General features: G+C 39.7%; 1 protein-coding gene and 1 pseudogene across 1 annotated transcript in view; one reads left to right on the top strand and one right to left on the bottom strand.

The window, feature by feature from the left end:
• PLCH1 (phospholipase C eta 1) overlaps positions 1–26,471 on the top strand; it is a 221,658-nt gene that overhangs the window by 51,659 nt on the left and 143,528 nt on the right. The window lies entirely within an intron of this gene.
• LOC115523782 lies at positions 1,619–15,422 on the bottom strand (annotated as a pseudogene).

Here is a 26,471-nt window from a genome sequence, read left to right as displayed (position 1 = left end):
CCTTTATTTTTGAAAGTTTTTTTTTTTTTTTTTTTTTTTTTTTTTTTTTAAATCTGATCTCTATAGGGAAACAGACCTGGGGAAGGACACTAACAAACATAGAGAAAATGCTATGGCATCATAAAAACTACTAAATGGGGCACCTGAGTGGCTCAGTTCGCTGAGTGACACAGACTTCGGCTCAGGTCATGATGTCGCGGTTTGTGAGTTCAAGCTCTACATACAGCTTGCTGCTGTCAGTGCAGAGCCCACTTTGGATCTTCTGTCCGTCACTCTCTGTCTGCCCCTCCCCTGCTTGTGCACTCACAAAAATAAATAAAACATTTAACAAAAAATCTTAAAAAAACAAAAACAAAAAACACAACAACTAAGTTCTCAGGGTTGGGCTGGCCCGAGGTGTGTGTGACGGGTCCTTGCTTTAATGCTTTACCATTGCCATCTTGAAATTCTTTATTTTTTTTAAATTAAGTTTATTGGGGCGCCTGGGTGGCTCAGTCGGTTAAGCATCCGACTTCAACTCAGGTCACGATCTCGCGGTCGCTGAGTTCGAGACCTGCGTCGGGCTGTGGGCTGATGGCTGGAGCCTGGAGCCTGCTTCCGATTCTGTGTCTCCCTCTCTCTCTGCCCTCTCCCCCGTTCATGCTCTGTCTCTCTCTGTCTCAAAAATAAATGTTAAAAAAAATTTAAAAAAAGTTAAGTTTATTTATTTATTTTGAGAGAGAGAGAGAGAGCGCAGGAGCAGGGGAGGGGCAGAGAGAGGGAGAGAGAAGATCCCAAGCAGGATCTACACTGCTGGCGCAGAGCCTGACACAGGACTTGAACTCACGAAGATCATGACCTGAGCTGAAACCAAGAGTCGGTGGCTTAACCAACTGAGCCACCCAAGTGCCCTGTTAAAATTCTTTATTTTTGAACAAAGGCCCATGTTTTCAGTTTGTACTGGACCCAGAGATTATGTAGCTGGTCCTGCTTAGAGGACTTTTATACTGGGCTAGGAACTTCTGAATCTGATACCGTAGGTACTGTTGTAGATACGGAAACTGAGGCTTAGGGGAATTTAAAATAATTTGGCTCAGGTTGCTGAGCTAGCTGGTGGGAACAAGATTTGAACTTGTGTCGTTTTGATTCCATATCTGATAGCTGTCACATAGTTTTCAACTACTCCGTGCCCCTAACTCTCGCCCCACTGTGCTTAATTTCTTTCGGTTTGGAACTCCCTTTCTCCTTTTCTCCTAAGGATCTCTACCTTCTTTTGGTACCATAGGCTGTTTCTCACTCTCATCCTAAATCTCTGGGCTAATGTGTTTACTAGAAGGCCATTTGGGAAACTTTAATAAGTTGATAATAATTTTTGTGTCAAGGGAACAAACAGCCCATGAGTAGTTTCCATCTTCATCTTCTCTCAGATTTATAGAGAAAAGACTTCCTGTGGTCGTTCCCTCATTCAGCCTTAACATATACTCCTATCGCAGTAACTGGTTTTCTTCATGCTCCCCAGTTTTGGATTCCTTCCATCATTCTTTGGGGTCTGAGGTCCTGCTTTATTCCCAGAGTCTTCCTGGCAGTTGGACAGCTTTCTGGAATCTGAGCTTCTGTGTTCAGGTGGGTCTCCCTGCTCTCAGACCTCCTTGGTGCCCACAACTGGCCTGACGCACTCTAGGCCCCGGGAGTGCATCTGTAGACAGGAAATTTACTGTTCCTTTTTTCGGAGTTTATGTTGTAGTCCTCCCTGTGGCTATGTCCCACCTACATAGGATGGCTATTAGGCAGAAAAAAAGATCAATAAGCCAGGATTGTTGTTGGGGGAAGTAATACAAGAAGAAAGAAAGGCTAAAGAAATGACATTACTTGACCCAGGGAAGAGAGACTGGAAAGGAATACGTGGGAAATGCACTGTTGAAGGTGTGGAGGATGACCATATTCTGTCTCATCAAGAAAGCAACAAAGGGGTCGACTTTTCAATTCTGTAGAGTAATTTAGGTTAGGAATTTAGACTGTTGTGATAATGTTTGCATTGTGACATATTGAAAATTGTTACCAGAGAAGTCAGTACAATCCTTTTCCTTGGTTTTCTTCCAGAAAGAGGGCCGGGGTCTCTCTGCCTCGGTCTTTTAAGGTCATCCTTGCCCTGAAGGTCATATTTTGTTGTTAAAATATCCTTCCCAGACACTATGAGATTAGAGTTTCAGAGGAGAGCATCTTCTTCCTGTCCTTTAGGGTGCTTATGGCCATTCAGTTCTCCCTGGAACCTGCTTCCTGTTCTCAAGAGCGTCTCTGGTCAGCTGCACAGAGGCAAAAACAGCTCTGAAGCAGGCTGGGGCTGGGGTCAGCTGGCTGTGCAGAATGAATCTTGCAGTTTGGTCCCTACTTAACCAGGCCTTGGCTTTGGGTGGCCTATGACACTTTCCAGAGATGTGGCTGCTGTCTGTTTGGCCTGAGCTGTTGGGACTACTGACTGCATTCAGGGATATGAGTTGCTCTCCACTCTGTACTCAGAAGAGCTTTGCTTAGAGGGAGGTCATTTAATAATCTAGAATCTCCTTCTCCCCTTTCCCTCACTCCTTTCTCCTATGGTTATCTTTGTGTTTGCACTCCTCGTGGGACCAAGCTGTATAGGTAGTGTTCTGGGGTTCAGTATTAACGGATAAGGGGGTTTGCATTATGATGACCACGTGTGCCTCCCATTTGAATGCACATATTATAATCCCTCTTTGACTGTAAGCCAAGCAATGCCTGGGCAGATAATATCATTTACTTTTTATTAAACTCAGAGATGTCAGATTAAGGCGTGTAAAACGTCCTCTACTAAAATATCAGATAGGCACAAGCATGGTTATTATTTAAGCAAATGGTCCTGCTTTGGCTGGAGTGCTGGAGAGTACAAGTACCTCGGGTTAATTCTGGACTCTTACACTCCATCTGTCCAGTCTCTCCTCCCAAGGGGGGAGGTAAAGGGGCTTCTCTGTTCAATGATACACATGTCTCCTGAGTGCTGTGGGGGAGTTTGAATGTGTCACTACTTAAGTTTTGAGAATTTAATTAAAGCTTCAGCCCCAAGAGAAGATACTTGTTTTAATATATGTCACTGTCAACAACTATTAGAGATTCCCATGTGCCTACCTATCTCTGGTTAATTCCCCTCTCTTGATGTTATAATTAACACTGATCAGAACTGATGGTAGATATCTAAACAATTGATGCTGACTTTATAAAGTCTAGGTACCTTTATTTATATCTAGATATGAATTCATGAAACTCAAATGTCAGTTGAGTTTTCACATTTTCCATGTCTCTACCAAAAGCATTTCAAGTGCCTTAAGTGTTCACTGGCTGCAAGCTCCTGGGTTTCTTACAGGGCCTGTGTACAAAAACTTGCTCGTGAGGTCTCAGTTATTTGTGGATAGCTCAAACTGAAATCAAGCTCTGAGCCTACCAAGGATTTTATTTTGAATTATATTGACATCTTCATGAAACTGATAGTGATGTGCCTGTAAATTTTTATGCTAACCTATAAAATTTAAAGTGACATGACCAATAGTCATCTTTCAAAAAAATGAGAATGTTAATTTTAACGCCAAGAGTCTTGAGAGAGAGATCAATAAATCATCAAGGAAACATCATTTCAAAGAGGCAGTGGGGCCAAAGGGTGGCTCATCTCTGTCCTGTGGAACATAGCAATATTAAATATGGGTAATACTTAGTTTGTTTTGGGATTCAGACGTTTAAAAATGTGTAGCAATTACTGCCCACTGATGCACATCAGGTATTTAATGAAGGAGAAATCCAAACTGGTTTATTTGACAAGCATGTGTGATCTATAGGACATGTTCCATATCATTAGAATACGTAGTTCTCTGTCTCCAGTGATGAATAAACAGCCATGGTAAGCCTGCTGCCTAAATAGAATCCTTGTTTCTGCCATTCTCAGCATAGTTTAACAGTCATTGGATAGAAACCTGTGTTCCTCCAGATCTTCCTCGGCTCTCAGATGACATTTTTGTAGTGCACTGGGTTTACAGTTCTTGGTTATACTCTATTGTCTAGCAGTTATTTCTTGCTGGCAGTAATGTTAAGGGTGTATACACGATATGGGGGAAGAACCCTGTGTTTGGATTAGAAAGTCCAGTTTCAGGTATTCCCTCCCACCCTGCTGTTACTTTTGTGATCTTGGGCAAGTCATGAAGAGTCTCTGAGGCTCAGCTTCCACATCTGTAAGGCAAGATGATCCTGGTGCCTCTCCCACTTCATATAGTTGTTGTCAGGTTCACTGAGGCATCTGTTCCTTAAAGGGCTTTGTAAGGGATAGAATGGAAAGCACCACACAGGAGTGGCAAGGTTATCATGATTACCGACACTGAGCGTCTAAGGACATTACATACCCCTTTGTGGAGCACCTTAACTTTTTCTTTGAAGATGAACTCATGGTAACATTCCGTTTTGTTCCATGGCACTTGATGCAAAAGCTCTAGCAGTTTTCTGGGATAGTCCTGACAGGAGTTTCTGAGCTTCATATAATAGTGATCTCCTTAAATGCATTGGTGATGAATAGGTCATGGGTGTGTGCTGTGCTGGTTTGAGTGGATATAGGAGCCCTACTCTTTTTAATCCATGTAACTTCAAATCTGCAACGACTGCAGCAGCTTTCCTTAGTTGAGTCCATTGTAAATATAAACCAAGAGCAGATTTCCAGTGCTATCCCATAGATTAATAGACCCTCAGGGGCAAAGGTCTCTACCCTTCAGTTAGCTGCTCTTCTTTGATGTCTGTGATTTGCATAGACCGACTAACTGGATGGCGCTGCCCCTACTTGAGAGCCAGGCATTGCCTAAGAGAGCTAGTAAGTACAGATGGTCTAGAGTGGTCAGGGGATTTTGTTGAAGGACTGGTGCCCAGTGTCCCCAGAATGACCTGAACCAGCTTGGGGTGAAGAAGGGAGGCTCGGGCAGAATAATGCCGCAGTGGAGGATCCCCCTGACTTACCGAAGCAAATGTGCTCGCTCATCCTGGTAGCATGGATCTCCCTTGAGCATCCATTTGGGGGTATCCTGAAATCTAGCTCTTTGAATTTGTATGTATGTGTAGGATTCTTGTTGGGGTTTCATCTGTTTGTGTAGTTATATGGGTGATTTTGCTACATTATATTGAGGATTTGGGGCTCCCTGTGTAGTTGAGCGCACAGTGAGATTTCATAAAAGGAATTAAGCTCTAATAGTTCTATGTGCTGCTGTACAAGGCTTTCAGATGAAAAAATAGATCGCAGGATCTCTGTACCGCCTTATGTGGTGAAGAGCATTGGTCCTGAATACAGGCTGTGGGGGATTCAGATCTCAGGTCTATGACTCATTTGCTGGGCCAGCTCAGGGAAGTGACTTGACTTCTCTCTGCCTCAGTTTCCACATCTGAAACTAGAGAAAGGATTATACTTGATTCACTTGTACAGGCATTGTAAGGATGAAATAAGGCGTGTGGAATGCTAGGAGCAGTGTCTGAAATGTAGTCAGTGCTCCATAAATGTCAGTAATTCTCAAAGACATTTCTTCATTGTTTCAATACACCAGTGGGAAGGGATTATTTCTTCCCTAGTTGAGTATTACTAAACTGGCTGTACTCTAAAAAATGTCGTTTTGTTTCCTGAACAAAAGAAGTAAATGCTAGTTCTAAAATATTAAAATATAGTTAAGCTTCAGAAGAAAATAAAAATACCTAGAGATATCATTGTTAATCTTTTTCATATATTTTTCTAGTCCTCCATTCTGTGTTTATATACACGTTTTACATAATAAAAATCGTATATTTAGTTTGTATCTTTTTTCTTTTTTAAAAATTTTGTTTATCTTGAGAGAGAGAGAGAGAGTGTGTGTGAGTGTGAGCAGGGGAGGGGCAGAGGGAGGGAGGGAGGGAGGGAGGGAGGGAGAGAGAGAGAGAGAGAGAGAGAGAGAATGAATTTTAAGCATGCTCTGCACTGACAGCATGGAGCCTGACATAGGGCTGGAACTCCCGAACCATGAGACCATGACCTGAGCCAAAATCAAGAATTGGATGCCTAACCGACTGAGCCACCCAGGTGCCCCTCCTTTTTTCATATAGTATGTCAGACATTCTTCAGGTAATGCAATGTCTGGAACACTGTTAATGGCTAGATAGAATTCTAAAATATGAATGTATATTTTAGTAATCGTTCTCGTTGATAGGCATTTAGATTGACAGTTATTTTTGTAACTAATACTAATGAAATATCCTTGTACATAGATTTTTATGTTTCTCATAGCTTTATGATAGCTTTCTAGCAGTAATGATTATTGACTAAAATAAATATAAACATTTCTATGACTCTTGTTGCATATTGCCTCCTGACTTTGCAATAAGTTTGTTAAAATTTATACTCTTAAAAAAATTTTTTTTAACATTTACTCATTTTTTGAGAGACAGCACAAGCAGGGGAGGGGCAGAGAGAGGGGGAGACACAGAATCCGAAGCAGGCTCGAGTCTCTGAGCTGTCAGCACAGAGCCCGACATGGGGCTCGAACCCATGAAACGCGAGATCATGACCTGAGCCGAAGTCAGACGCCCAACCGATTGAGCCACCCAGGCGCCCAAAATATATGCTCTTAATTTACAGTTTATCAGCAGTGTGTGAAAGTTCCTGTGAAATCCACCCTTCACTAAGTTACCTAGGTACTTTGAGAGTAAAGGACAGGTTCTGTGCAAGGATGTGGCTCGGTACCACCCAGAGGCTCTTTCACTGTGAAGTTACCACTGAGTTCCACTTGCTTTTGTACTACTTTGAATGCACATAAAACTTAAAAAACATAAAAAATTGCATGGCTAATTTGAAATGATGGTTTTCCAGATGATTTTACTTACTAAGCATCTCTGTGTTCCTAAGCCAGAGGCCCTAACAGCTTCTGACAATTGAGGAACATTCTCTAATTGGGAGAGTGAAGAATTCTGAATTTAGGCCTGAAATCTTTAGATGGTTTTCATCTGGCCTGAAACATGGAGCCGGTGGACAGGGCCTGACCTAGAGTTAGCTTGGGTTCGAATTCTGGTTCTAGCACAGCTGTATGATCTTGGGCATCTTGTCCAACTTGAATCTGTCTCCTTACCTAAATTTAAAATAAGAATACTAATAGATCTCCTTGCAGAATTTTCATGAAGATTAGAGAAGGTAATGTTTATGGTGTTTGGTAAATGGTAGCTTTTATAATAATGGCCTCACGAAGTGATGTGGCTCCCATGTTTGGTGTCAGTAGGCTTTCTAATTGGACTTGGGAGTCTTGAGGCAGAGATATATGCCATGCTTTTGCCCTGAGTTGGTCTCAATTTGGAATTATGTGGCTGGTGAGATTGAGGTGTGTGTGGAGACAGTATAGTGTACAACCTCTTTAGCATGTGACTTAATTAAATAAAGTTATATCCACCCAGTGATTGGAGTGGCCATTCACTTAACTTCTCGATATTGCATACTTATTTGTCCAGGTACGGGGAATTGGCTCTTGGCCTATACTAGCTCATTTACCCTTCAGAAATACCCTATGAGGTGGGTGCTACAGGCTCCACATGAGGATATTTTAGTCTCAGAGAGGCCCCCTCAGTTGGGTTGTCAGATTTAACAAATAAAAATATAGGAAATTTTGCATGGGACATACTTATACTAAAAAATTTTTTGTTGTTTATCCAAAATTTGAATTTAACTAGGTGTTCTGGTTTACCTGGCCACCCCACCCATAACTCTGCAAGGTCATGAAAGCTGGGACTCAGATTTTCCTCCATCTGACTCTGAAGCCCATGCTGTAGCCTGTTACTCTGTGATGTTTCTATAAGAAATCTGAAGTAGAACTCAGGTGTGAAAGGTGAGGAAAATGTCGTCAGATGGGGCTTAAAGTCGTTCACTCATTGTAAATTGAGAAGCTGAACTCGGAGACACTTTTCTTTTTCACTTGATTGGTGGAAGAGAATTTCCTATTAGGTCTAATGATTAGAAATTGGAGACATCTAATGAGGTACCTATTTTGTATGCCAACTACTGTGCTGGAACTAATCTGGAAAATGCCCAGTCTTTTCAAATGAGAATTTCAGGTAAGAAGTTAAAAATTCTAAAGCTGTATGGTTGTTGGGTGACCCAGTCAAAGGAAGCATTACCACCCCTTAAAGCCTGTTGACCTCGACTTTACACATGACCTTCTGCTGGGAGAACTCTGGGGAGTAACTAGGGGGCAATGTGTTAGTCATCCAGTGTCTCTGCCAACCCTAGAATAGGTGTTTCAAAGGAGTCTTTCAAATGGGCTGCATAGAGAATTATTTGCTGCTGCTGAAGAATTGGGTATTTAATAAGGTGTAGATATTTCTGAACTCTAAAAAATCCTTGAGTTTTCCTTGGTGGTCAAATGCATACTCATGGGCCATGCCTGTTTTCTAAAAGCTCCCCCACCTGCTCTGTGGAGCTGCTGAGTGCTCACCATCCCATTCAGGATAAACCTGAGGCACTGCCCATCGCTGTGGTGGTGGGCTTCATGTTTGAGCCTTTCTAGGGAGGAGCCTGGGGAGCTTTGAGGGCTAGAGGGCCAGAAGCATGAAGAACCTATTGGGAGAAAACTCCCTATGGATGAGGAGGGGGAGGACCAGTTTGCCCCCTTCCTCTCTCCTGACCCTACCTTGTGTTAGCATCACAAGATTGTGGTGGGGAATCTTTGGAAGGGAAAGGGAAGGGAGATTTTTCCCAGCCTCCCTTGGGAGCACTTTGGCCTCCATCTCTTTCCTGGACGCAGTGAGAGATTGACTGAAAGATGCCTTTTTCTTTTCAGGTGGCTTTGGTTCTGATAAGTCACAGGAATTAGAAACCCATCACTTTGCACAAATTTTGTGTTATGGGAACATATTGTCTTTTTGTATAAGATTATCTGGTAGTATTAAACGTTTGAATTTAACAGGAGTGGGAATTTCTGAGATACCTCAAATTTGGGGGGTACCACTCTACTTTCAAAGTACTGGTTCATTAAGACTAAACAATGAACCCCACTGCATTTCTGTGTTGATGTAAAGGATTTCAAGACTAATAACCATAGTATGATAATAATAATCATAATATAAAATAATTGATTCTAAGCACTTTATGTGTATTAAATTCCTGCAATAACATTTGAAATGGGAACTATTATTATGCCTATTGTGCAAATAAAGAAATTGAGGAGCAGACCATTTAAATAACTTGCCCATGGTCACACAGATGGTTGGTGGCAGAGTCAGGATTTGAACCCAGGCAGATAGGCTCATAGACTCTTAACTGCTATTTTGGGTAGGTGTATATGTCTCTCTCTCTCTCTCTCTCTCTCTCTCTCTTTCTTTCTGTGTATATCAGATGCAATCTTGCAAGAAGGATCTCCTAATTATATGTACTTGCACATACATCTTTGACATTCAGATTTCTCAGAGTGTTTGAGAGTAAACAGTGGGGTTTGCAATTTGGGTGAGGGGCAATTCAGTTGGGAAACAGGTGAATAGGAATGGAGTAGAGCTTGATGCCTCTGAGGAGAGGTATGGGTTAGTGATCTGGGCTATGTGGTCCTAATGGGAGTGGAGTAGAGGGGTTGATGCTGGCATGTACAGAATGGGTGGTAATGGGAGTCTCAGGGGCACAGCTGAAGCTGGAGAGAAGAAAATGGCAAGGGGCCCTGATAGTAGAGAATTCTGGAGTAAGGGAGTTAATGCTCAGGATGGAGAGACCTAGTTAGAGCTTTTAAATGCAAGACTACAGTAAATTGCTTTGTGAAAGACCTGCCTGCCTGTTTTGTCTGTCTGTCTACCTATCTCTGTGAAGAAGTTGATTAAAACATACAAATAATTCTTATGTATATTTTAGGGAAAATTGTACTTTAATAATATGCTTGTTCATTCACTAAAAACTGGCTTTCTCAGACCCATTCTTGCTACTTCCCTTACCCACAGGCATGTGATTTTTACCTGAGAAGTAGCCTTTACTGCCAAGTATTTTGAAACTGTCACCTCGTTCAATCCAAGTTGGAAACATTCCAGTCTTTTCTATAATCATTGCTACGTTTGTGTGTGGAATAAGGACAAAAATCAAGGAAAAGCTTCAATGCTGTCAATAATATGTGCTCACCCTGACTGGCACAAAAGTAGTGTACAGTGTAGAGGACCACAGATAGCTTATTTTTTAATGGCTTGTTTTTGCCTCCAATGGAGTGATGTTTGCTTCCGAGAGTGTGCGTGTCTGTGTGTGTGCTTCTGTGTGTTTCTCTGTGTGTGTGCATGTTCATTTTCTGCATTCAGCCTGCGTCACTACCATGGTAATCAGTGTTTCTCAATGGCCTCTGTAGGTGAGGAGGGTTTCTTTGATGGTTAAAGACCTACACTTCCCAGACATTAAATGTGCATAATGCCTGGAGGGTTTTAAGCCCTGCACTAAGCATGCATGTCTCATACCCAAAGTAGCCACAGCGCCTGCATTCCCACAATAGCGGCAGCCCTGAGCAGATGCTTCCAGTGTTCTTAGCTGGCTGTGCTTTTCAGTTTGGGACAAAGTTCTATAATCATATCTCATGGATTTATTTTCTCCACACTGTAAAGCCTGGATTGTGAAGATCTCCTCATGCCATAAAGGGCAGAATGAGCCAAGTTCCTGGGGCTGCTGAGGATTTCTTTGCCTTTTTTTTTTTCTTTTCCTTTTTGGAGATGTGTATCAGAAAAAGGCTTTGCCTTTAGAGAGAAATTTTACTGCTCTTGCCAATAATGTATAACAATATTAAATTTAATGGCAGACCTTGAAGTGTATAAAAACTTGAGTCCAGAAAAAGGTAAGAGTCATACTACTAATTTTAAGGTAAGTGTAATAGTCCTAGTAAAAGATGGTAAATATTTCTTATTTTATCTTATGTTTAATTAAGTTTAAATATTTATTTGAACTCTTGACAACATATTTGAGGTATTCTATTTCGATATGAGATGAAAAGGTAAAGTATTTTTGATGAGGCAAAGTGTTTTTTTCTTGCCAATGTGTACTTTTTGTAACAGTAGAATTTGCATGCTGATGAATTGGGAGTACATTGTAATAAAGTGGTCAGTGACAAAATCATTTGTATTCTTAGGTTACAAGTCAAGGATATAGATGTGCTTAAAAATTTTATTTGCCTGACACTTAGGAATAGTGAGTTTTAATTTTAACATTCCAAGTCTTACTCAGTTTGAAAATGACTAAAGCTGGATTTTAACTTTTTACAATAATCTGGACAGAATCATTCCCAATTTGTATCAATTAAAGATGGTCATGGATAGTGAAAATAATTAGCTTTATAAAATGACATGGTATAAGTACTCAGCATAGATAAAATGGAGGCAGAATCCATGTATCATGTTCTTAGAGTCTGTCAGCTCCTGTAGCATGAGAGAAACATTTGAAAGTGTGAGTTAGGAGATCAGAAATTTAAAATAGATGGACACTGTTCTTGAATTATAAGAAATATTCCTGCCTGTTCAGACAGAATAAATGACATGTCAAGAAATGTCTTCTAAACTTGTCTTCAAACTGAAATTCGTCTGTCATTTCAGATTATTCATGTGTGTCTACTCAAATGTGACTTTATCATGCCAGTGCGCTGAGAGCCTGTCTTGAGATTGTTGCTAGTTCATGGTATCAACTTCAGTGTGTCATGTTCACAGTAACCAGCATTGATGCTTCCTTTTTATTCAAAATATAGATCATGGATGAGATTTCTGAGCATGACCGAGTTTTCTAAGCCTTGGAAGGATCTTTTATATAGAAATAGGTTAGGGTTTGGGGATTTGGTTAACTCAACATGCAGTTTGTCAGAAGGATTTTCCATTTAGAGTTTTGTCTTAATATGTTTGGCAACTCTTTCGTATGCTGAATATAGGAGTAAGTTGAAATGCACAGCATACTGTCAAGTTTCTCTTGCTTTGCACATCAGGGAAGTAATGATGAAAATGACTTCCATTACTTTGACCATATAATGATCTTTAAGACTGAATTAAAGTTAAAATGAAACAGTATGGACGTTTGCAATGAGTTTTTCTAGTCATATATAAGCTTTTAAGGTAGATGAATTTAAGGTGTCTTGTTTCAGGGTAGATATTTTCACATACAGATGGTCTTACCAGAGATTTTTTTCATGAGCATATATTTCATATGTTACTTAACACATTTTCAATTATTCAGGTTAATGATTCATTTTGCTGAGTGAAAAATTTTTCTCTACTGACTGCCTATCTTGGTATTAATCTTACTGGATAGCAAGACTATTTTTAAAGAAATCTTTCTTCTGAATTCCAGAACAGTTTTAAATGATATATCTTAGATTAAAGAGATCAATTCATTTTCATAGTGTGTTAAAATTAGTAGCTTCTAATTTTCACCAAACCTGAGTTGTATTTATTATTAAACGATGTTAGTGGAAGTTGTTTCAAATGATGGGGATATAAGGTTGAAAAATGTTCTTTGAGAGCCAGAAAGACCAGAGAGAAGAAACCTGAGTTTTGATGCCATATCTGTAGTGCTAAAACTGTGTTAAGTGTAAAACTCATGCTTGCTCCTATATTGTGTGTATTTATGCATATACTTAGGGAAATACTATTAGCCTCAAAATTTAGTATAACATAATAAGCCTCTGAGTTGGAAGTTATCTCAGTGATTCTTACTACATTCAATATACTGTAAGATACTTGAATTGCAACATAAAAACAGAAGTCAGAAGAAGCTTTAGGCATATAAGGCAAGCGTTTTTATGATCTTGTATGTCTATGAACCCCAACTTCCTTTTTAGCAACTGGGGATAATACTACTTCTTACTTCATAAGGTTATTATAAGAATTACTGGTATAATGCCTCTGAAAGCATTTGGAAGATGGAAGGACCACAGAAATATAAAATGACATAAATATAGAAACAAGGGTAATGCACATTTCATCTACTTTAATTGAAGAGAAATTTTATTTGTTCTGGAGTGCAAATAAAAAACACTTTGACCTAGAACCTTGGTAGCATCTGCCACTCATTTTCCCTTTGGCTTAGTATAACCTACATGACAGCAGGGTGCACACTGTGTATTGAATACCTTATGCTGATGTCAATGTAGGAATGAGTCCTAGATTTCTAGAGCAGGAAGAAACCATAGCAATCTTACTCTTTTAAGGAGGAAAAAACAAAAACAAAACAACCAGGCTGTACATTTTCCTCTGTGACATGAAATAGATCTGTGGCTGGAATTGAGCCCTCTTATTCCCAGATGATGATGGCTGGACCTACTCTTTTTAATCATACAGATTTTTGCTTTTAGAAGATGCTAAGCATTTTAGATACTTGTGATTTCTCTCTTTATGTCATTTGAATTCTTTGTACAAGGGAGGGGAAAACTACTTTGTACAAGGGAGGGGAGTTTCTGTTGGAATCCATAACTGCTACTTGTTAATTGGTACAATCAAAGATGTATTGAATGCTTTATGTACAAAATGCTGGTAGGGGATATGAAAGTGAATAAAAGTATTAACCTTTTTTTCAGTAATTCATAGTATATTGCAAAGACATGCTTATATCAATGTAATTATGGTAGCACTGTAATAGAGGAATATATTCCAGTGGTAGCTTGAGCATAGAGAAGTAAGCAAAGGATTTCTGGAGGTTGAAACATTTGACTAAGCTTTGAAGAATAAGAAGGATTATATCTGGTAGATAAGCAAGGATTGAAGATGAAGAAGTAGGCCAGGGCCAGGTGTTATACTAAAGACCTCATAATCCAGGCTAAGAAATTTGAACATTATCCTCCTTCCCTCACCCCCCACTCCAAAGGAGAAGGTTTTAAGCTGGGGAGAGATTAATCTGATTTGAATTTCAGAAAGATCTCTCTGACAACAGTTTAGAGACTGAGGGGAGGGATGAAGCTAGAGCAAGGGAGACCAGAAGGCTCTTGCAGTAAATAGGTGAGAACACAATGGTCCCAAGTTTCTTAGCTTAGATCTTTCATGAGAAAACACGGTACACTGAAGTCTACATTGCTGTCCTTTGCCCCTGATCAAAGCTGCTCTAGAATTCACCCTGCTTCTTCCTTCCACATTTTATCTGATCACTGTCTTGCAATTGGAATATATTAGCTACAAGTAGGTAATATTACCTGATGTGAAATTTAACATTTCTGCTCCAAGTTTCTGACCTCTTGTCTATTAGTATTGTGCCTGATTATGTACCTGTATTTCTTTTACAGAGAACAGAGAATATTTTTCCCAGGAAGCTCAGAGAACCCCAACTCAACCTTTTGTTTTAGGTTACAAGACATTGATTTGAATGTTGTCATGAAGCTTGCATAATCAGCTCAAATATAACATTAGAGTAGGGAGGTCAGTGATCATTTCTTGGTATTTAACTTTGTTAAAAATTATGATTTCCCTATTTCACAAAAAGGGTAAAGCTTATGATACTGTGTACTTTATTCTGTTCCATAGATCAATTAGTCTAGTTCTGAACTATCTAGTAGGGCAAGTTCTTTATCATTGTTCTCATTCAAATTTTTTTCTCTTTTCATGTGTTTTTTTGTTCTAGATGATTTTAGAAATAGCCTGGAATGTCCCCAAAGTAATTCTGTTAGGATTTTTTTTTTTAATTGGAATTACATTGCATTTATGGAATAACTGAGGAGAATCACCAACTTTAAGACACTGAGTTTTGCCTTTGAGGAACAAAGTAGGACTCACCAAATTTTAAGTCTTTTTTCACGTCGATGAGGATTAAGAGTTTTCTTCATGTAGCTTGTTTACATGTCTTGTTAGGTTTATTCTTGTGGTTTCAGTTGGTAGTATGAATAGATTTTTTTCAGTTATCTTTCTTTCTTTCTTTCTTTCTTTCTTTCTTTCTTTCTTTCTTTCTTTCTTTCTTTTTCTGGGAAAATAACTTTATTTGGGGGTGTGGGGTGTGGGCAGATGTATAGTCCCAGAATTTCTAGAATTGCTTCTTGGTGCCAGTGGCCTTCATGACTTTGAGCATGTTGAAGTGCACACTCTTGCTCAAAGACTAGCACTCGCCCACTGTGACAATGTCACTATTCTGAACATCCCTGAATCGGGGACAGATACACAGACATGTTCTTGTGTTTCTCAAAGCAGCTGTACTGTCAGATGTAGTGGAGGTAGTCTCAGGGGATGACGGTGGCCCTCTGCATCTTCATCTTGGTCACCACATTAGACAGAATCTGCCCTCAGATGGCATTACCAGTAAAGGGGCATTTCTTGTCAATGTAGGTACCCTCAGTGGCCTCCTTGGGAGTCTTGAAGCCCAGACCCATGTTTTTATAGTACCACGGGAACTTCTACTTGCCAGTTTCTCCAAGCAGGATTTTCCTCTTATTTTGAAAGGTGGTTGACTGTTTTTGGTAGGCATGCTCCATCTGAATGTCCACCATCTTCTGAGAAAAGAGTTACATTTTCTTATGTTTAAGAACAGTTGAAAATCTTTCAAAAAATTTTTTAATGTTTATTCATTTTTGAGAGACAGAGAGAGACAGAGCATGAGCGGGGAAGGGGCAGAGAGAGGGAGACACAGAATCTGAAGCAGGCTCCAGGCTCTGAGCTGTCAGCACAGAGCCCAGTGCGGGGCTCGAACTCATGAACTGTGAGATCATGACCTGAGCTGAAGTCAGACGCTCAACTGGCAACTACCCAGGTGCTCCAAGAGCAGTTGAAAATCTTAAACACAGTAGTATGAAAGAACTAGTACAAGAAGTATGATTTTATCTCTTAGCCCTCTTCACTTCTTTCCTAAATAAATTACTTTTAACTCTTACTATCCTTTTTGTAGGGTTTTAGTGTTCCTTTCATATCTTTATATGATGTACTTACTCTACTACCTATTGATTTTTCAATTTTTGATATTCTCTATTGATTTTCTTTTATGGTAGATGAGGTATTAGCCCACCAGTAGCATCCCCACATCTCTTTCAGTTACTTTATTGGTTGGCTATCTTTGTAACTTTAACAATTCACTTAACTTTTTTTCCTACTCTGCCAAATAGAAATACTCTACCTGTGACCATAGTACTCCCTTTACCCATCCTTTCTCTCACTTGTCTCTCTAACTTCTCATCATTACTCCTTCCATGTTTCAATCATAGGTTGATTTTAAAAGTTTAATATCAATAAGCAAAGTTTACATACTATGCATAAAATTATGTTATTATGACTATATAAATGTTCACCAGAGCAAGTAATCACCTAATTTAATTTTTAATTGCTTAATTTTAATTAAGGGTACTGGTTCAGAACATGGTATCTGAAGAAAAGGTTGGATTCTGGAGATTTCTATACCAGATGATGGCATCAAATTCATTAGAAAAAACTGAGTACCTAAAAGTAATTTTGACAACTAGCAATGTTCATCAGAACTCAATGAGATGACCATAGTTGTTATCTCAACTTTTGGGATGATGAATCTCAGGTACAGAGAGAAAAATAACTTGCCCTAGATCATACTGTAATTTTGTAATTAGTAGAGCTGACATTTGATCCTGTGAGCAGACTTTGGAGCCTGGACTTGCAGTCAGTCATGTTCTCTTTCTTAGCCATACTGTTACTTACTTGGAGTTGGTAATATAAATAGGCAAGAAACAATTGATTGTCTTCTCTGTTTAAAAGAAAAACAAAAAGCATTACCATTTCTATAAGGACATCTTAATTTAACTTCTGCTTTCTGCATATGCTGTTCCCTTGAGTAAATAGACTTGCAAGTGAGTACTTATTGATTAAGAGACAAAAGACTTGTGAGGCAGATAAACAGGGTTTGGTGTAGGAAAGCAGTGGGGTAAGAATGCTTAGGGCGGAGCCAGATCATGCAAAGGTTTTTAATTTATTTTTAAGTTTTTTTACCTCATGTTTACTTATTTGTTTATTGAGAGAGAGTCCTTGCGAGGGAGGAGCACAGAGAGAGAGGGAGAGAGAGAATCCCAAGTAGGCTCCATCCTGTCTGCACAGAGCCCAACACGAGGTTTGATCTCATCAACTGTGTGATCATGACCTGAGCTGAAATCGAGTCAGACTAGCCACCCAGGTGCCCCTAAGCAAGGCTTTTAATATCCCCCTGAGGAGTTTGGGTTGGATCTAATGAAGAAGGAAAGAAGATGATAAGCTTTGGATTTGACAGGTGATATAAAAGTGGTATTTTAGGGGAAAAGACTGGTATTTTAAGGAAAAAAAAAGTGGTATTTTGGGGAAAAAAATCCTGTGAAGGATTGATAAAGGGTCCTGCAATCTACTTGAGAAATTGGTTCAGGTGTATTAAGACCATGAACCCTAGTCATTGAGGTTTTGACAAACAATCCATTACTATCTCTAATTACTTGTCAACAACACAGAAGCTATCATGAGTGAGCTCGAGTTACTTCAGCCATCTCTTTGAAGAAAGGTAAATGATTGTTTCTATTGATCTGTTTAAAGAGTAAGTCATGGTTGTAGATGTGTGTAATATAAGGTTTTCATCTAATTCAGCGACTTGTTGCTTCTTGCTTTTTAAAATCAATGTCAGTACTGTCTGGTTTTCCAGGTAACATGTGAAAAGAAAACTTGACATATACAGACAGGGGTCTGAGGCCCCCCCCCTTCTCCCAAATGCAGATAGGAAATCAGAAGAGAAGGGGCAAAATAAGACCCCTTTAAAGGACAGTTGTGTTACTCTCTTTTATAGTTTCTCTTTGCACATTTTTTCTCTCGTGTGTAAATTCATTCGTCATTATTTGCTTGTTTCTTTATTCTTTATTTTGAATGTCCAAAATTATACCTGCTGACTGTTTTTAAGAAATCAAGCAATATTGATTTATATTGAGTTCTAAGTAAAATTTCCCCTTGCCTTTCTCACTCCTCAGTTGTAACCACAGTTGATTCTTTTTCACATCTGGACTTACATTCTTCCAGGAGTGTGCATACTTGTGTGGACACACATACAGAGGAGCCACACCATACTTCAGGTCTCATAGGGAATTACATTTTTATGTGAGCAACAAGGACAATGAAAAACAAATTGTGTGGGCCATTTCATAACCTACCTTCCTATTGCTACTTGTTGATCCCCCATATGAACACAAGATAGGACTTCAGCCTGGACTTAGTCACTAAATGCCTCTTATACTGTGAGCAGTCTATTGGTGTTGAGGTTTTTTGTTTAAAAGATATTTTTAAATGTTTATTTATTTATTTTTTTTTTTTTGAGAGAGAGAGAGAGAGAGACAGAGCATGAGCGAGGGAGGGGCAAAGAGGAAGGGAGACACAGAATCTGAAGCAGGCTCCAGGCTCTGAGCTGTCAGCACAGAGCCTGATGAGGAGCTCAAAACTACAAACCACGAGATCATGACCTGAGCTGAAGTCGGACGCTTAACCGACTGAGTCACACAGGTGCTCCCTGGGCACTCAATCTTATACTGGTTGTGATCAGTCTTCCACAAAGTCCTCCTTTTAGTTTCTAACCTTCCTTGCCTTAGTTTTCTTATTTCCTTTCTCTTTTCACAGAAGTAAAATTTAGAATATATTTATTTATAAAGCTACATGTGAGTCCATGAAGATAAGGATCCATGGTTGGTATTACTTTGGCTCTGATGTATATTAGTTGTTAAGATGCTGGAGCAGTTGTCTGCCATTTATGTTGGGCTAGGGGATCTTTCTAGGATGCCTTCCACGATTTTTCTTGGTCAAATTCAGAAGAGTATCATTAAGAACAAACCCAAAGTTGGGGAGCCTGCTTCAGATTCTGTGTCTCCCTCTCTCTCTGCCCCTCCCCCGCTTGCGCTCTCTTTCTCAAATATAAGTAAACATAAACAAAAATAAGAACAAATCCAAAGCAACACAAATCACAAATATTGGCAGGTCTGGCAAAAGCCCTGAAGATCATAGAGAACGACAAACCGATGAATTCTAAAGTTGTCAATGATCAGTGGAAATAATGCTGCGGGACCTGGCTAACATTCTGTTTCTATTCAGTGGGTGGATATCACCCTTACTTGAAGACAGAGTTCAGTTTTGATCACTGCATTTAAAGAGGGTGGTGGAGAAAGTGGCATATGATAATGAGTAGCAACAGAATGGAAAATGGGTCCTTTCCATAGGAACAGGTCAAGTTTAAGGGGCTGGATATAACATTTCTTGGTTGAACCACCCCGTTTTATAATTCTGTGGCTTCTAGTTATTGCTTTACTTTTTCTATTTTTTAATTTCTTCTTTTGACTAATATGTGTTTTTATTCTGTTCCATTGCTTTATTGTGCTACTTTATTTTGTTTTGTTTTAGAGAAAGAGTGTGCATACATGAGTGGGGGAGGGGCAGAAGGGGAGAGAATCTCAAGCATGTTCCATGCTCAGCACGGAGCCTGACTCAGGGCTCAGTCCCTCGACCTTGAGATCATGACCTGAGCTAAAATAAAATTGAGAGTCTGACACTTAACCAACTGAGCCACCCAGGCGCCCCTGTTCTACTTCTTTATCCTGTAATCATTTATTATTGTCTTTTGGATGCAATTTTAAGTTGATACTTCTTTGTTCAATTTCTTTAATTTCTCATTTACTCAGCACTTAATTTATTTTCTTGTTTTTTATTCATAGTGCTATAATCTTCCCCCATTCTCACACACAACCTGTTCTGTTTTTTACTTTATCATTTCTTTGTTTCCTTGTGTCCCCAGTGACAAAAGAGGGACGCTGGTATCAGGGTGAGCCCCAGAAGTTCTAATCCAGGGTTTATTCACTGCTCTGGTACAGTGGGGGGCACAATATGGAATCTGGAGTAAAATAGCAGCAGACAACTAAAAGTTCTAATGACAGGGGCGCCTGGGTGGCTCAGTCGGTTGAGCGTCTGACTTTGGCCCAGGTCATGATCTTGCAGCTTGTGAGTTCGAGCCCCACGTCGGGCTCTGTGCTGACAGCTCGGAGCCTGGAGCCTGCTTCAGATTCTGTGTCTCCTTCTCTCTCAGCCTCTAACTCACTTGCATTCTGTCTCTGTCTCTCTCAAAAATAAATAAACATTAAAAAAAAAGTTCTAATGACAGCTTAATATTTTAGGTAATCACCTGGGTCAATTTTTCTGGCACTCCTTTTCCTCTTTTAAAAAATACTGATTCTTTGCCTTTCAAAGAACTGCGAAGATTAACGAGATGATGAGTGTGACAAGTCTTGCCCAGTGGTTGGTACATAAGCCTTAATTAAATGTTATATCTTTCCCTTAATCACACATACCTGCTCATTTTAGTATCTGTGATACACACACACACACACAGACACACACACAGACACACACACACACACACACACACCCCTTTCTCTCTGGATTGACAACCTATATCAGTTTTCTTTTTGTCTTTTCCTCTGATTCCTGTATACTTACTCTTTTTGCCTAGTTACTACATACTCAAAACCAAAGTCAAATGTATGACAAAGATGCAAAGTAAAAACATCAGGAAACAATAAGTTAAATAAATCCTTAGTTGATTTTAATTAGCAAGACAGATTATTTAGAGTATGTAAATGTGGAAACACATTACCCACTCAATTCTGATAATCACAGCTTACCCACAATACTTCATATCTCCTAAGAAGAACTAATATTTAATCATTTGTTTTAACTTCTTTCATGCTGTTTTTCAAATCAAAAAGTCGCTCGGCTTCTAATCACTTAGACAATTGCATGAATTAAGCAAACTGTCCCTTTACCAAAGATAACTTCTAAGTGTTATGTGTTTAGGATTTCCCACAGGCTGGAGGGTTTTTTTTTAATGTTTATTTATTTTTGAGAGAGACAGAGACAGAATGCGAGTGGGTTGGGGCAGAGAGAGAGGGAGACACAGAATCTGAAACAGGCTCCAGGCTCTGAGCTGTCAGCACAGAGCCCAACGCGGGGCTCGAGCCCATGAGCTGCGAGATCATGACCTGAGCCATGACGCTCAACTGACTGAGCCACCTAGACACTCCTGGAGAGGATGTTTTAAAAAATACAAGAAGAGGGCTTGTTTATCTGTGTTTCAAAAATTAAAAAAATGAGATATGGTTTGTTTTTACCTTACCTGACAGGCAAAGGATTAAAAAACAAACAAAAAACCCCAGATATGTAGTATCAGCAAAGGTATGTGAAAATGGGCACTTTTTTATCCAGTAGGAATTTGAATTAGTGTTTCTGGATGGCAGTTTGACAGTAAACAAACCCTTTGGCTTGGTGGTTTTACTTTCAGAAGCTCCTCCTTTAAAAGTACTTGCACATTTGGACAATGATCGGGTGATAGGAATGTTTATTGAAGTTTTTTTTTTTTTTTTTGTAATAGCGAAAAAAGGTGAACAACCTAAATGTACACTAGTAGATAGGTTTTATTTTTAATTTATTTATTTTTTTTATTTTTTAGGAGACAGAGTACATGAGCAGGGGAGAGGGGCAGGGGGGAAGGGAGGGAGAGAGAGAGACAATCCCAAACAGACTCATACTGTCAGTGCAGAGCCCTGTACAGGGCTTGATCCCACAACGCTGGCATCATGACCTGAGCTGAAATCGAGAGTTGGACACCCAAACAACTGAGCTACCCAGGTGCCCCAGTAGATAGTTTTTTCCTTAACGCCTAAGTGTATGTGCATAAAAAAGGTAAAGTAAGCTCGAAAGTTTATGCCTTGGACTAGTAGTACCACTTATCTTTGACTATAGTATTCTGTATGATTTTCTTCATACTTCTTTGTGCATTTATAATTAACTTATATTACATTAATAAAAGATAAAAATCAAATCTGGGTAAAAATCTGGCTACACAGAAAAAAACCAAACCACTCTTTTGCTGGCTCCCAGCTGTGCTCTGGTTAGGCCAGTGCTATTCTGAGACCCTAGAGGTGGTCTCACTGCTTCCAGCCTCTTCCTCTGGTTCAGTGTCTAATTGCTGTCTTTTGTTCTTTCCCAGTCCTTTTCCTTCAGGTCTTCCTTTCCCAGTGTTTATCTTTTCTGCCTCTCCTTCCACAGCCTTGCTAGTTTACTATCAAACCATTTACAACAATTTGTTCTTTCTTGAAGGCATCCTTTGTTTTTCTTGATATTTCCTTTGTCAGAAATATGATCTCTTCTGCCTCATTAGCACGGTAAACTCATCTTCTATGCCTCAGCTGTATTAGTTAAGGCAGTACTAGCTATTGTAACATTATTAAATCTGTGTATTTCTGGGGCTTAAGACACATTTCTTGCTGCTTTCACAGGTGTTCCTGGATGAGTGGCTCTCTTCCAGGTGGTGATTCAGGGGCTCAGGCTCCTTCTATTTTGTGGTTCTGCTGTTGTCAACATATGACTCACAAGGTTACCTGAGGTGTGTCTCCTCTCCAGGCAACCGAAAGGGGAAAACAAAATAGACAGTCCTGTGCAGATTTTTATGAGGAAGTTTTTAATGGGCAGTGCCTAAATTCTATTGGCTAGAGCATAAGCACATGGCCAGACCTAACCACAAAGGATCCTGGGAAGTGTAGTCTGGTGTGCCCTGGAGGAAGAGGAAATGAATTTTGGTGAACACATAGTAATTGCTGCCTATTAGGCAGAAGCTTAAATCCTAGTTCCAGCCCTGGCTGTGTATTGGTATGAAGATTAAATTTTGAGGCATCAGACATGAAATAGCTTCATGAATTCTGAAATATTATACAGATACAAGAAGGACAACTTAGGGGCGCCTGGGTGGCGCAGTCGGTTAAGCCTCCGACTTCAGCCAGGTCACGATCTCGCCGTCCGGGAGTTCGAGCCCCGTGTCGGGCTCTGGGCTGACCGCTCAGAGCCTGGAGCCTGTTTCCGATTCTGTGTCTCCCTCTCTCTCTGCCCCTCCCCCATTCATGCTCTGTCTCTCTCTGTCCCAAAAATAAATAAACGTTGAAAAAAAAAATTAAAAAAAAAAAAAAAAAGGACAACTTCATGAATACAGATCTCACTGTTTTGCTTTTTTAAAAAAGTGTACCTGACATGTAGATTAGACCAGTAATTGGCAAACTATACCCTGTGGGCCAGACCTGGACAAATGCCTACTTTTGTAAATAAAGCTTTATTGGAACACAGCCATGCTCAATAGTTTATGTATATTATAAGGCTGCTTTTGCACTACATGCAAAGTTGGTTGAATGCCACAGAGACTGTATGGCCTGCAGAACCTAAAATGTTTACCATCTGGCTCTTTACAAAGTTTGCCAACCTTTGGACTAGACTGTGAGTGTCTGAGGTCTTATTCATTTGTGTTTAGTAGTGTCTGAGATGTAGCAGATGCTCAGGGAATCTTTACTGAGGGGTTGAAATCTCTTTTTAGAGCTCTGTAGTTCAAAAATTATGCAGCTGGAAGCAGTTTCAGGAGGAGAGATGCCTTTCCACTAAAGTGGATGAACACTGTAGGTTCCTTTGCACTCTTTGAATAGCTAAATGGCCACGATAATCAGGCAGCCTGAGTTCAGTCCCAGCTGAATCCCCTCTACTGTGCTGCCTTTGCCAGGTTCTTTTCTAAACATAAGTAAATGCCCCTTCTCATCATTATAATTGGAACAGTCACCAAACAGTCATCATTATAGCACATCACTATTCAACTCATTATGGTTGGCAAATATTAAACAAATGATTATTGCAGGGAGTAAAGGGCAGAGTAATGGACTGTTGACTAAGAAATGCTTTCATATTGTAAGTGCACTGTCTTCATTAATGTTTGTTTCTGCTTATTACATAGACTGGCTTTTGCTAGCTTGAAGATATAACAGCCTGAACAATGGCAGTGCAAATTTGATGGTAACTCTTTTTCTCTAATGATTGGCAAAATAAGAGTTTCTCTCAGCCAATCAATACAAATTCAACATTTAACATGTAGAGGTATAAAGCTAGATGATTGAGGGGAAGTTTATTGAGCTAACATTTATTGATGCTTGGTAGCTGTTACGCATCATGCACTGTACCTGGTTCCAAAAATGGTCAGATAAATAAGCCCATTGTCCCTGCTTGAGGCATGTGTAGCTTAGTGACAGAAGATACAAAAAGGATGGGCACATATCTCCTTACCTTTGAGACAGGGAGAATTTTGCTGGGAGTTACTCTTATAGATAGTTAATATCTGGAGTAGCAGTCTCTTTAACTGTAATAATCAGGAGGTTGAATACTTTGGCTGGTTTATGGAAAGTAAGGAAGAGGGGCAGAACAAGAGAGAGAATAAGGGAACAAAGGTTTCAGCAGTTGGTTATTGATAGAACTGGGTCAAGATTTACTTTTCTGTGCGTATTCTTAGTTACCCAAATCTGACCAAAGGCACTTGCCTAAATTGATTAAATCACATGTTATGAAAGAGGTGTTTTTGCAGCTATGTTTAGTACACACAAACTTGTAGCTTTCTCTTTCGTCTTTTTGTTTGGAGCAGTTGGATTTTAAAAGGATGCCAAAACACAAGGTATATACTTAGAAAATCTTTGTAGAATTTAGCTGTTCAGGTATTTTGCTCTAAGAAATTTGCAGAACAGGGACAATGTCCTACACGGAGTCCATGCTCAATAATTGTTTATTGATAAAATATTTCGAGTTTTGCAGTTGGAATGAAAGATTTACTATCCCTTTTAGTTACAAAAAAAGGGAGAAAGAAATATATAACATAGATGATCAATGAGGGGCGCCTGGGTGGCTCGGTTGGTTAAGTGTCCGATTTCAGCCCAGGTCATGATCTCACGGTTTGTGAGTTTAAGCTCCACATTGGGCTGACAGCAGAGCCTGCTTCGGATCCTCTGTCCCCTCTCTCTGCCCCCCGCCCTTTTTTCAAAAATAAATAAACATATAAAAAATTTAAAAAAGCAATGAATAGTCCAGAGTTCTCACTGGGGTGGAGATATTTGGTTGCAATGCATTCTCTTTTCTTTCTTGCCTCCTACTTTGCCGAGTCTCAGGATTATCATAAAAGGTTTTAGATTATGGCAGTAGTTCCTTTAATTCTGGTGAATGTCTATATCTTAAGCTTATCTAAACAGTACTTTTAAGGTCTTTATTGAACTACACAGGTGATAGGCCCCCCAGCTGGGATATGGAGGATGACAGCTCCAATTAGGGTCAGCTGGTAGGCTTTCTCTATAAATTCTGCTGATTCACTGAGGGGACCATCCTCCCCTGTTCTTCAACATACCAATTGTTCATGTGGCATTATGTTTGAAAACTGCAGGCAGATAGGGATTTGGCCTATATGGAATGTTCTGCAGAGCACATCAGACCTGTGTTATTTGGTAAATTTCATATGAAATTGAATTACCTGTGAAGTCACCCTAGGGGAGCCACTCATTCTAAGGTAACATAGGAAAAAGAGAATTGTCAATTTGTTTTCCAAGAAGTGATTTTTTTAAAAAAGGAGCATGTTGATTTTCTTTAAATAATGTAAAATCCAAATGCACAATGAGACAAAACTCATGAGACTAATATGGGAAAATAAGTAGAAGAATTATTTTAGCCACCCAGCCTCACCACTAGACTCCTGCAGTAGTTGAAATAATTTAGCTAAAGTTCAGGTGCAGCTGTAGTTAAGAGTACCTCTGATATTAGGAGAGAATATATGTTTCTTGGGGACAGAAACAGTATATTTTCCTTCATAAATCTCTACATTCTTTAGTATAGTGTTGTGTACATGGCAGGTTTCTAGGGGCTCAACTATTGAAAAAGCCTTATAGTATGAGGCCTGCTATCACTGGCTGGGAATAGCCTTGGAGTTTTCTGCTGCAGTGTCAATTTCAGATGCCTTTAGTTTCTGCAACATTCTTAAGAATTTCAGAATTTGTTCCAAGAGCCAGCTTGGAGAGACAATAGGTCGCTAAAAGTGGCTGTTGACTTCTGAAAAGAACAATAGTTTACCCAAAAATGGTGTGTTCAGATGGCCACAGGTCTGCACTTTTAAGAAAAGTCTGACTTTTGGGACGCCTGGGTGGATCAGTCGGTTAAGCATCTGACTCTTGGTTTGGGCTCAGGTCATGATCTCGCAGTTCATGAGTTCAAGCCCCACATCAGGCTCTACGCTGACAGTGCAGTGCCTGCTTGGGATTCTCTCTCCCTCTCTCTCTCCCTCTCCTGCATGTGCATGTGTCCCCTCTCTCTCTCAAAATAAATAAATGAACTTAACAAAAAAAATTCTGACTTTTGATTGTGTTCAGCCTATTAGGCCCTGAGGACCATGACGCAGAGTGGGCAGCACCTTGATCAGGTGTGGCTGCTTTCTTGAAGGATCCATACATTCTAGAAGATTTCTGGCTCCCCCATCCATGGGTATAGGTAATGAAGTGAAGAAATGCTTTCCATGTTAAGTAAGTCACATAGTAGGCCCTTGGCATACCACTGTCAAATGAAGCAGAAGGGTCTTTCCTCTAATGGTTGACTGATGTTTGAAAGGGATTAGGTGTGAATAACACCTCACCCCTGGCTGGTGCTGAGGAGCAGTAAAAGAATATTCTGCAGTTTAAAACAATTTTTTTAAATTTATT

Source organism: Lynx canadensis, chromosome C2 (genome assembly GCF_007474595.2).
Source record: "Lynx canadensis isolate LIC74 chromosome C2, mLynCan4.pri.v2, whole genome shotgun sequence".
NCBI lineage: Eukaryota > Metazoa > Chordata > Mammalia > Carnivora > Felidae > Lynx > Lynx canadensis.
Note: the sequence above shows the minus strand (reverse complement) of the source record. Positions and strands in the feature narration are given on the sequence as shown.